The sequence below is a fragment of the Diabrotica undecimpunctata genome, chromosome 7 (assembly GCF_040954645.1).
Source record: "Diabrotica undecimpunctata isolate CICGRU chromosome 7, icDiaUnde3, whole genome shotgun sequence".
NCBI classification, from domain to species: Eukaryota; Metazoa; Arthropoda; class Insecta; order Coleoptera; family Chrysomelidae; genus Diabrotica; species Diabrotica undecimpunctata.
In genome coordinates, this window is record NC_092809.1 from 17,655,030 (window position 1) to 17,667,674 (window position 12,645).

Below are 12,645 nucleotides of genomic sequence, written 5' to 3' on the forward strand. Positions count from 1 at the left end.
TCAAGCAGCTGTCTTATAGTAAAGATCTCATATATGCTCGATCTATGTTTTCTAAAGCCGGCTTGGTATTCCCCCATTAAATTTTCTACAAACGGTGTCAGCCTACTTAATAGGATGTTCGATAAGATTTTATATGCCGTATTAAATAGGGATTATCACCATTTTACATAATCACTTTATAGTAAATCGCTTTAAACGTGTAGATTCCTCACATTTTGTTTAAAATGTTTTACTTTTTACTGGTACTAGGTTTCAAATTGTAATGATTAAAAAAATTCACCAAACCGACTGCGAAAAACACAGATTTATGATATCAATGTCCAAAATATTCGAATAATTTGTCAGATAACTAGTTGAGTCCAACTTCTGGGAATAAAACTTTACTGGACTTTAAATATGGCCAAGTATACATACAAACACAACGTGTAAAAGTTTCTAGACAATATTAGTTCCTATAAGATTTTGTACAAACGAATAACTCAGTTATTTTTTTTATCGTGATAAAAAAAATAAAACAATGACTTCATAAAATAAAAAAAATATAGCAGAAAACCAAAACAATTTATATTTATAGTCGACAACTTAGTCTAAAAACTAATAACTATTAAAGCGGCAAATATACTGACAGACAAAAAAAGTGGCCAATCTATAAATTCCCGAAAATAAAAATTCATTGGAAGTGTATGCACTGTTTTATATTGTATACTTAACAACTTTCATTTTTAAAACAAAAAATGGCTATTACTGCTTGATTCCTTAGCAAAATTTATTTAATTAGAGGGCTACAAAAGAAAATAGTATACTATCGAAATATCGAAATGAATTACAAACAATAAAAATTACGAGTAAAAATGAACAAAATCGTCTAGTATTTAAAACTTGAGGAATCCGTCCATATTCGTCTGGTTGACTTCTAACCTTACGATTAAGTTCATCCCAAAGATGGTCGATAATAATCAGATTAGGGCTGCGGGCTGGCCATTCTAGAGTATTAATTCCTACTTCTTCCAAGTAATTTATCACGATTCTTGCAGTACGCAGCCGTACATTATCATGCATTAAGACCAAATTTTCCCCAATAAAGGGACTAAATGGAAAACTACTGTTTCCGCTAAAACATTCTCTATATACCGGTGAGCATTTAGGGGTGTACAGATAAAACTACGTTTAGTTCGAGCTTCAAATAAGATTCCAGCCCAAACCATGACACCACCACCGCCAAACTGTCTTCTCTACGACATACAAGCTTAGGCATCTCTCATTTCCCCATTTTCAAACTCTTTCTCGGCCATTGCCAGACTTCAAACAGAACCGTAATTCATCAGTAAAGAGAATTTAGCTCCAATCCTGTATATCCCAGTGTGAATGTTGTCGAGCAAAAATAAATCGATTTTTACAGTATATGGGTTGTAATTCGGGAAAAATAGCCTTCTTTCCATTGGTCCTTTTTCATTGAGGCATCTTCTAATCATTTAATATAAATTTACATTTTATACCTCATACAGACGGTTTTTTGCAGCAATTGCAGTGGAATGGCGATTTCTTTAAAAGTTCCATTACAATAAAACTATCATCTCTTTGCAAGGTAGCTCTTCTACGACCGGAACCAGGTCGACGTGAGTATGTACCAGTCTCTTTAATGCAATGGAAAGGTCTCAGCACTGTAGTTCTCGAAATACCTAAAGTTTCTAATACATAAACTTGACTTCTTCCGTCTTGTGACAATGCAATAATTCGAACAACATCTGCTGTAGACAACACCATATCTTAAAGATGTCGAAATCCACGTTTGAAAAGCTAATTTACTGTTTAATTTAATGTTTTCAACTTAGAAGATAAACAACGTCTACAGAAAATAACAACATAAACGTCAAAACTGTCAAAAATAAGCGTACATAATTGCAATAAATAGTTAAATCGAGGCGCAATATGAAACACTTTTTTCAAACACGGTGGCCACTTTTTTGCCATTCAGTGTAAATACCGTGAAAATTAATACAAAACTAGAATTTTTTATTGTTTACATACTTCGTTAAATGAATTTTAAATGTACTACAGAGGGTTACACAAACTTGCTAAAAGTCTCTATAGACGGCAGCTTTAAGAAAGCCTTTTAAACAACGAGATAATAAAACACGATTTCTAGCACCAATGCATTTAATATGTTTTGTTTATCTTAAATAAATACGGTACGAATTTAGGGTTTTCGGCTGTATACCTTAACATCACGTAGTCTGGACGGCAGAGTGCCTAATGAATTTGTGTACTCACCTGCAGCCGGTGACAGTTTAGTGATGACGCCCCATCTCTGCTTCCACTGAAACAACAAGCCAGAAATTAGTTATAAGCCTGTAACAAATGCTGCGCGGTTAAAGCTCAGTTTGTCATTGAGCCCGTTGAGAGTGCATACGAATTGGTCTGTTTGTTTATAAAATAGCGATTATTTTAAGGGATTAATGGCTTGTGGATTCTATTTTTTGCCAGTTGTTTATATGAGATATGATTTAAACTAGTAGTCGTAATATATTTGGGATAAATGTTATACAATTTGAGTACCTAGTTTATAATAATTCGCACGAATATTATTAACATGTATTTTGAATACTGGATTTGACGAAAGTTACGTAAAAGAAATATTTTATCTATTTATTACATATAATATACAATAGAACAGTGTAAATAAATTATATATTATACAGTGCTAGTCATGAAAGTCCGTTCCCCCTTGTATTTTTTGAACAGTTATACTTATAATAGTGAAATAAGTGAAATTTGGAGAGAGGTAATAACAGATATAGGCTTTTTAACTAGTCATAACAAGTGATTTAACAGTGACAGATGACGTTACAGCGCCACTGTAACAGATAATTTTAAATAGGACCTTATGGCAAGTGATAGCTCGTTTGAAAGGTATTGAAAATACCTATTCAACCATACTAATTTTATTTGAGTTTAAGCTCATTTTGATAAATAAATTAAATAAATACTATGAATGAAAGGAACACCATGTATATAAAGAATTAATGCATAAAAAAATATTTATTTTATATAATAAGGCAGACAATATATTTAAGTTTTTAAATTAATTTGAATTAAAATCATTAACTTTAATTTGTATACAGGGTGAACTACAAAATCAAATGACGAATTTCTCAATTTTGTTTATAATAAATCACCCTGTATTTTATTTTTTTTTATAAATATTGTATTTATGATATTCTTTTATTTTTATGTAACATTCTGTATACCTTAACATATTATTTCCGCGATACTTCCGCGATACAAGTTTTCTTCAAATTTCGAGAATAAATTCAATTTGTGTAAGTAGAAATAAGTATTGAGTACTGAGTGATAATATAACAAAATTATTTTTATTCAACAACTGACAAAAAATACAAAACAAAATATGTAATGAATGTAACAATTAATGTGATACTATGGAAATAAGTCTAAAGTAAATGTTCAAACTGTTCACCTTCAACGTCTATACAAGTTTGTAACCGATATTCAAATGACCGAGCCACATTTCTTAAAATTTGTAAGTCAATTTTATTAAAAGCTTCTCTTATTCTATTTTTTATATCATCTGGCGTTATTGGAGGCTTCTGGTATACAAGGTCTTTTATATAGTTCCACATGAAAAAATAAATTTTGGAGAATTCTGCTGATCGCTGTGGTAAAAGAGTTGGTCCTCTTCTACCTATCTACCTCTCAGGAAAGTTAATATTTAGATAATTGTAAATAGGAGCAGTGTAGTGAAATGGAGCACCGTCGTGTGAAAAACACATTTGTTGTCGAATAATAAGCGATACATTTTGCAGTAGTATTGGCAAATGTATGGAGGTTCTTATGTATGGAGCAGAGGCATGGATACTCACTGATGCGTCTTGTAGACGGTTGCAGTCGTTTATTATGTGGTGCTGTCATATAACTAACGACGCAGTAATGCAACGTTTACAAAAAGAACCTGAAGTCTTGAAATCCATTAAAGAAAGAAAGTTAGCATACTTCTGACATACAGTGAGAAATGAAAATAAATACAGAATCCTACTATTGATATTAGAAGGGAAAGTAGAAGGAAATAGAGGATCACGACCCCGCCGAATATCCTGGTTTTAGAATTTGAGACACTGGACAGGTATGACCACCACAGACCTATTTCTAACAGCTGCTAATAAAATACGATGGGCCATTGTGGTAGCCAACATCCATAGAAGATAGGCACTAGCAGAAGCAAAAGAATTAGCGAATGATTATATAGAAAATCCAGTTACCTATATCGCACCATTCACACAACTCTCATAAAATGTGGGCCAATCACATAATCGCCAACAATACCACCCCAAACATTTATAGACCACCTAGTTTGACTATGACTGTTAACAAAATAGGGATTGAGTCACCGTTTCATTTTTGTGAAATGTAGCCGTATCTCCAAAAAGTACATAATCGAAAAAAATCGGTCTCTTTGCATTTGTTGCTGAGACCATTGACAAAAAGCTAATCTGCGTTGATATTCATCGACTGTCAATTCTTGATGTAACTGTATGCGGTAAGGATTCAGTTTATCTTTACAAAGGATTTTTGCCGCCGAAGTTTGTCTAATGTCATTGTTCCGTCCCAATATAATTTACTTCATGTTGTTTGTCGATTTTACTTTATTATTTTAGATTGATATCGATAATTCATAAAATTTGGGTAAATTAGCTTCCAGAAATCTATTAAAAATTAAAATGTTTATCAGTTTTACATATTTCTGGGGAAAATTTGTAGATAATAATCCCTGTCTTTCGAAATTAGGTAGTTTTAACATTTACAGTTAATCGAATCAAGCGGTTTATTGTTTTCGTGTCCGCTATGTATTTATGTATTTCTGAGAAGGACAATTCGTGCTTTCCCAAGATAAAATTTTACAGTTTTTAGAAACGCCCTCCCCTCCACTAGGTGCTTCTGTTAGACGTTTTGTAATGTATTTTTAAGAGTAGCATTCGAAACTCAGTTCTGTACACACGTTTATCTTAGTTAATAAAATTCCTATCAAAATTGTTGTCGTATATTATTTTAATTTGATAAAATACCATTTCATAGCAAATATATCTCACGGTAAACTAATCGTGAGCGAACAGTCACGTTGACATGAAATTTCACGAGCGCTGATCTTCAGTAGTAGCAATCAGTACATTATATTACTTTTCTTCACTTATAACAGTTTTGGTTCTTTTATTTTTGCATACTAGGTCCTCAACTGACCCAGTGCGAACAAAACGATCCATTTATTTTTCAAAGGCTCTTGGGTTTGGCTTCCTCTGTTTAGGATATCACTCGTGATATATTTTGGATGCAAGTAAGCAATTTCTTGAACTCTCTCCTAATACCCAGATCATATATATTAACTGTTCTAGAGAAAAATTCATTTTTAACAATAAACACAATCCACACAGACCGATTAAAAATGTAATAATATGCAAACTGTCATTTTCAAAGCCTACTGTTTAAGGTTTAATATTATGAAAACTGACATTTTTTCACAGACTACTATTTCACCTTTGTAACTGACACAAATGGCCTTTTACTTATTATTGACTGCGCGTCAGAATCGGCAGTTAGGAATGTTTTATTATTGAAAATTCCTGGCTTAGAATACTGTTGATATAACAATCCAAAAATTCTTATATCAATTGTATATTGTTTTTCTTTCTTTTTTGTGTGAGTTATTTATTGAATAAAAATAATCTTGTTATATTTTTATACAAAACATATTATCTTGTAGTAATTTTAGGGATCTTTTATTTCATTAAGGAAATATGATATTTCTATAATATCACTTTTATTGATACATTCATTGCATAGTGTTGTAGTTTATATTTTTTGTTAGTTACTTATGGAATAAAAATAATTTTGCTATATTAGCATTCAATACTCAATACTTATTTCTACGTACAAAAATTGAATTTGTTTCCGAAATTTGAAGAAAACTAAAAATATCTCGAAAAGTAATGAGTTTAGATGTAGAGAATGCTATATAAAAATGAAAGAGTATCCTTTTCTCTTCAACTTCCTTCAAAAAACCTATGCCATATTGGGATTATCGACAGATGTCGCTCTAAAAACTTACCTTGTATATAGAGTAAAGCTTTAAACACTATTAGAAAGTTAAAACAGGTAAACTTAAAACAACTGATATTAATCTGTAAAAATGTCTGTTTCCCTACATAAAAAGAAGATATTGGCACTTAGGACTCAAGGCTGATGGTTATTTTCATTATAATAGATTAAAAAATTTCCTTTCTACCTGCTTTCATATCCATTCTGTCCGTATACTCAACTCCGTCGTCTGCCCCATTCATTTATACACGCGCAACAATTTCTCTCAGTAAAATTTACATATAAATATGCACACACCAAATTTACATTTGTATTGAGTACATAACTCTTCTTATGGATTTGTTTTCCTCTTTTTTACTTTTTATTTGGTGCATGCCTAGGAATCTCTGCCTTCTTGCTTAAAAAAACTGATGGAGACTTATTCGAACGAGATTGGGCGTTCCTTGGGGTGAAATAAACGGGACGAAAGGACCTGAAATCTCTTTTTTTTAAATTTATGTGAGGCGAGAATACATTTGGTAGGAAGTTTGTCGTTAAAATTAAAATGTTTGCGTCTAAAAAGAAATATTGATGCTGGAATAGAATGATTCTTTGAGTTATTCGTGTTTTAAGATATCACAACATACTTGTATTGTCTTGTATTTAATAAATATTTTAGTCTGTTATAACTTTATTGTACCTACTGATTTAAGTTAAATTGTTGATTAATTGTTGGTTAAGTTGTTGATTATTGAATAGTGGAATATACATAAATCGGTGGGTGAAAAAACGATATAACTCCAAAATCATGCATTTGAGATAACCTGAAAAAACTGTTTATTTTAAAAAGTATATATTACACAAGAAATATGTACATTGCAAGTTTGAAGACAATCAAATTCTTTAAACGAATGTAAAGAAAAAATTTATTTTTGTTTTTTAATAAACGACATGCGCTCCCAAACGTCCTTTAACGTTTTCCCACTCAACATTAAAAATACGTTGAAATATTTACGTTATCAATAAAATAAAACAGCAAATTTAAATAACGTGTATTATTCGTAAGATATTTGGCCATATAACTTTTTAGAACGTAAAAGCATTATTATTTTTAAAAGGACCTAAAAGAAAAGGTACTTATTGGTCTTCTTTAGTCGCCTCAGCGTCAACATTGGTGCTTTCCCATGACGTAATGTGATAATAAAATTCCAAAACTTCTCCTGTCATGTATCGCACTACATTTTTTATATTGATTGGTAATGTGTTAGTGTATGCAGGTTTATTTGGTAAAATTTGGGTTGCTTTAGGTTTGACTAACTTGAAACTGCTTGTGATGAATCCTCCAACATAATTGCTAGTTGTGACGTACCCTGGTGTAGAACTATCATAACTAAATTGCCTGTAATTTTATATTGTAAATTTATCTTTTGTTCCATCGGAAGACATCGGGTGATTTTTTTGTAGTGGTTCGGCCACCAATTTTTGTAGTAAATTATGTCTTTATGACATATTGTTGAAATTTAATTTAATTTGAACGGCTTTAATTTGTGACAAAACAGCATCATCTTTTCGTAATCTTCTGAAAGATATTTTCTATCGTATTTTCTTACCACTTTCTTTAAAGTTCCAAAGTCCCTGTCACACGGCAAGAAAGAGTGACCACGCAATGGGAAGTAGTGAAAAATTTTACGAAACCGCTTTGAAGCTGCAGGAGCTAATAAATAATATTGTTCCGGTTTTGGCCCTAACAACTATCAGAAAATATGTGGAGCTCTTAAATCTCTGCTGGCATTTTCTGTACATAATCATTAACAAACGTACATACCTCATTGGGGCCTTTCGCTGCTTGTCCTTCATGGTATGTATAAAAATGTCCAGTACCGTTTTTAAATCGTGTATTTCGAACCCATATAACCACAACTGTCTGCAATAAAACATTTCTTGAACAGGTATAACAGGCAAGGGCATATTTTAAATATAGTCAAAAACTATTCCGCCAACATCTTCTCTTTCATCGCACAAGGTAGAGATTTCCTTAAGTTTTGAGTAAAATTTGTTAGCTCTTCGTTTATGGACTACTAATTCGGCAGCGGCAACTCTCTTTGCGTTTTCGTTTAAATTCACATCTTTCGCAAACATCAACTTGAGGCCGCCCAAATTTTAATACAAAATTTTCTTTTGAAACATTTTAAATAAAATTCATATTTTACTGTTTTTGCTAAGTCTGGGTGTAGTTTTATAAACAGATTATACATAATCTTAACGTTTAAGGTAGAATCAAGATAGGTGATGATTTTTGAACTGTAGTGGGATGTTTTTTAAGGAAACGATTCAATACGTTGATGAATTTTTGCAAGAACCTCAGGCCGTAAAGTGTGTGGTCGATTATTATGTTTACCACGTAGATCTCTAGGAGAACGTTGAGAAACAAACAATCTATTTAGCCGTTGTAGTCTAGAGTTCGAGATCCAATGTAGATTAAGAACAGCTGCTTTGCATACGTGTTGCCTTTCCAAAGTATTTCGTATGTAACATAAAAACGTAACTTTTCGGGTTTTTTCCCCAGCTCCTCTCTTGGGTCGCTTCCTAGTTACACGCCTACATTCCATTAATCCTTGCAAATCTTATTCATCTTTTGAACCCCTCTTATATAAAGTCTTTAAAACAGCACCTTTTTCATCCATCGTAAGCTTTGATATGAATTTATTTTTACATCTGACAAAAAAGTTGAGGTATAGTAGACTCACTTTAAATAATTGGGGTCCAGTTAAACACATGCTGGATATCTAGAAGTTTTTTTGTTATATTGGTACAACTTTTGGATATGTTTAGGAAACCAAACCTTCTGCCCGATAATAAGAATAAACATAAGCTTAGGAATATTTACATTTTCTGTCGAAAATCAAACGTACCCGAAGTTTTTTTTCTCTACAAACCATTATTATTAAAAATAATATTATACTTACGTGCAGTCTGTTCTGAGAGCCATATTGTTAACTACTTTTCCAGTAGCAGTTGTGTATTGAAGTCCAAAAAGACGAGCATTTTTTCTTTCAAGTTTCTGGACACCTTCTTTTCCTCTTATTTTGTAGTCCCTCTGTATCAGAATTTTCACTGCTAGACATTTTAAATTGCTCAAATACTGATGAAACCTTAAATTATCACAAGCTGCTTACACTGCAACGATCAAGCCTAAATACTGAATAATAATAATCAGATGACTGCAGCCGATGATGCGCGATACGCAATATTGCGTAAAAGAACGATAGGAGTTGTATCGTTATTCCACTCAATGCCAAATTGTTCCTCGCTTTTAAAGCGTATACTTAACGGATATTGTACGATTCTTCGACTCAGCAGATACATCGATAGTTAAAAAGCAATTTGGCTATCTTCGCTTCAAATGTCAATTTTTGGAGTTATATCGTTTTTCCACTCACCGATTCAAATATTCCCAGCATCGTTCTGAATTGCTTGATTAAGCTTGGGTATACAGTTTACCATCGCGTTTCGACTTTTACTTTATCTTTTCTCGTTAGAGGTCGCTAAAAGCATAATCTAAAAATTACTTTCCTATAATTTCCAGATTAGTCGATGCGCTTTGATTTGGTTTGAGTCTTCTTACAAGTCTCTCTGATGACGTGTAGACCCAGAAACACGTGTTAGAGAATGGTAAAAGAAAATCCACAAGGAAAATAATTCCTGTAGCTGGCTGTATACCACGTATAACAAAAGAGGTTAGTCTTTGTATGTGGGTATATTTTATTTTATAAAAACCCTTAAAAGGGCAACATTACAAGCACGAACGTTTTCGGAACAACTGTTCCATTATCAGGTTAAAATGCAGGTTAACATGCCTGAGCCACCAAAATATTTGGGTAAAAACCCTTTAAAATGAAAAATGTTACCAAAGATTGTACATGATGTTTATAATATTATATGATGTTAAATATTTTAATTAGATTTTACTTCAGGTAACATACACCCATGCTTAAGTGAGTTCCAGTGTCCGGAGAGTAAACCTCTTCAAACGGACTACGGTTGGCAACTGATTCTAGATAGAATCAGTTGCCAACCGTAGTCCGTTTGAAGAGGTTTACTCTCCGGACACTGGAACTCACTTAAGCATGGGTGTATGTTACCTGAAGTAAAATCTAATTAAAATATTCCAAAGATTGTACATGATGTTTATAATATTATATGATGTTTAATATTTTAATTAGATTTTACTTCAGGTAACATACACCCATGCTTAAGTGAGTTCCAGTGTCCGGAGAGTAAACCTCTTCAAACGGACTACGGTTGGCAACTGATTCTAGATAGAATCAGTTGCCAACCGTAGTCCGTTTGAAGAGGTTTACTCTCCGGACACTGGAACTCACTTAAGCATGGGTGTATGTTACCTGAAGTAAAATCTAATTAAAATATTAAACATCATATAATATTATAAACATCATGTACAATCTTTGGTAACATTTTTCATTTTAAAGGGTTTTTACCCAAATATTTTGGTGGCTCAGGCATGTTAACCTGCATTTTAACCTGATGATGGAACAGTTGTTCCGAAAACGTTCGTGCTTGTAATGTTGTCCTTTTAAGGGCTTTTATAAAATAAAATATACCCACATACAAAGACTAACCTCTTTTAATGGTAAAAGACTCAAATTAAATCCAAACGCAACCGTCTATCTATATTTATTTTTATTATAAAAATAGTTTTAGATTTGTTTTTTATGAAAAAACTGGACTTAACTAAGATAGTGCTATGTTTACGTATTTACGTATTGGTTTTTCCTACTTTAAGTCGTAGAAAATTTTCAATTTTACCTGTTTTACTTGATTTTTTTACTATGCTGTGTGTAACAACCCTCTCTTTATCACGATTTAAGTAATGTTGATGAGATGATGATATTTATTAACAGTTAACTTAAAGAATAGAAGGTAAAATTAATTACAACTATATCTATAACCTTTGGTTTGCCGATAAATATATAATTTAATTAGAAGATAAAGACGACATGGTAAAATACCTGGAAGAAGAATTTGGAAGCTGGGTTTTGCAAATTAATTATAAAAAAACGCAATATATGATCATTAGAAACACCACAAAAGACCTGAAGGTAGTAAATAACAACTTAATAGAACAAACAAATTAATATAACTACTTGAGAGTAAATTTAACAAAAATACAGGATTTGATAAAACGAATATATTAAATAAAATAATAAAAAAACCGAAAATAACATGATACCTATACTCAATGTGTCTCAGATATGAACTTAGACATGGACATGGATATGGACATCAACGCACTGCTGGAAGCACAGACCTTTCCTGAGTCTTGAGAGACATCGAGATTAGTACTGCTCCCCAAAGCTGGGAAAAAATACCGTATCATCTGCCTGCTTCCGTGGATTGATGAATACCGCTGGACAGCACTGGTGTTGTACGATGTTAGAAATGTATTCAATACGCTGCAGTGGAACAGGGTATTAAAGAAAATGGACGAAAGAGAATGTCCTGGTTATCTGATGAATGTAGTGCCGTAGTAGCTATCCGAGAGAAGTATTTTGGTGGAAAAGGACACGATCGTCGATGTGAAGGCTGGGTTCTTCCAAGGATCTATCTTGGGCCCGATGATATGGAACCGCCTGGCATATGGCGGGGTTATAAACTGTGAATTTTGTAGTGGCGCAGTATGACCTAGATCTCAAACACCGGATTCGAAATAGGCAGCGTCGTGAAGAACTGGATGAAACATCACGGACTGCATCTTTCAGCAGAGAAAACCAAAGCCATAATTTTAAAGGAGAAAAATAACAGGCAATGTGTGAAACTACAATATTCGGGAACGTGTCTAACACCCAAGGAATACGTTAATTACCTAGGAGTGGCATTCCACTAAAATGGAAAGGGGGGAGCACGTGCGTGAGGTAACCCAGAAGGCTGCAAATAGTGTGGCTGCATTTGGAAGGGTAATGCTTAATATTGTAAAATCCAAATCCGAAAGTAGGAGGTCGTTACACGGTGTTGTGCAGTCTATCATCCTTTACGGGGCACCATTTTGGAGTGATGCGGTAGAGATAACGGTCTACTAAGGTTCATGAAACGAGTGGAAAAAGCAAGTCGGTTGCGATTAGCATGCGCTCACAGAAATTCGTCTGAAGCAGTGGGAGATGAGACCTAGACCTAACTATGGACCAAAGAATATAGAAAGGGAAAGGTTAATTAAAAGACGGTAATAAGAATAGAGTAACGCGGAGCATATGGCACAGTAGACAAAACTGTTCATCCCAAATATAAGAGATTGGGTAGACTGTGGTCAAAGGCGTTTGGATTATTTTTTAAAGCAGGTACTCACAGGACACTCACTCAGGAGTGTTTTAAGCACTCACAACAACCTTGGACTAAGCACTCACTTAACAAAAGAACCAGGAATTCAAAGAAGAATAGTAACGGAAAACAGCTTATTTTTCACTCGCTTTTGGGTTCTGCTCTAAAAACACATTAAAGATCAAAAATTAGACTAAAATCATACAAAAATCACAAAACAATCATTAG

At 33.1% G+C, this 12,645-nt stretch overlaps 1 long non-coding RNA gene across 1 annotated transcript in view; it reads right to left on the reverse strand.

Annotated features, from left to right (window-relative positions):
• Positions 1 to 2,269: 2,269 nt before the first annotated feature.
• The window catches only part of LOC140446199 (uncharacterized), a 245,257-nt gene continuing 234,881 nt past the window's right edge, over positions 2,270 to 12,645 (reverse strand). Inside the window, exon 4 of the long non-coding RNA XR_011951465.1 lies at positions 2,270 to 2,317. This is a non-coding gene — a long non-coding RNA (uncharacterized lncRNA). The remainder of the gene's footprint in view (positions 2,318 to 12,645) is intronic.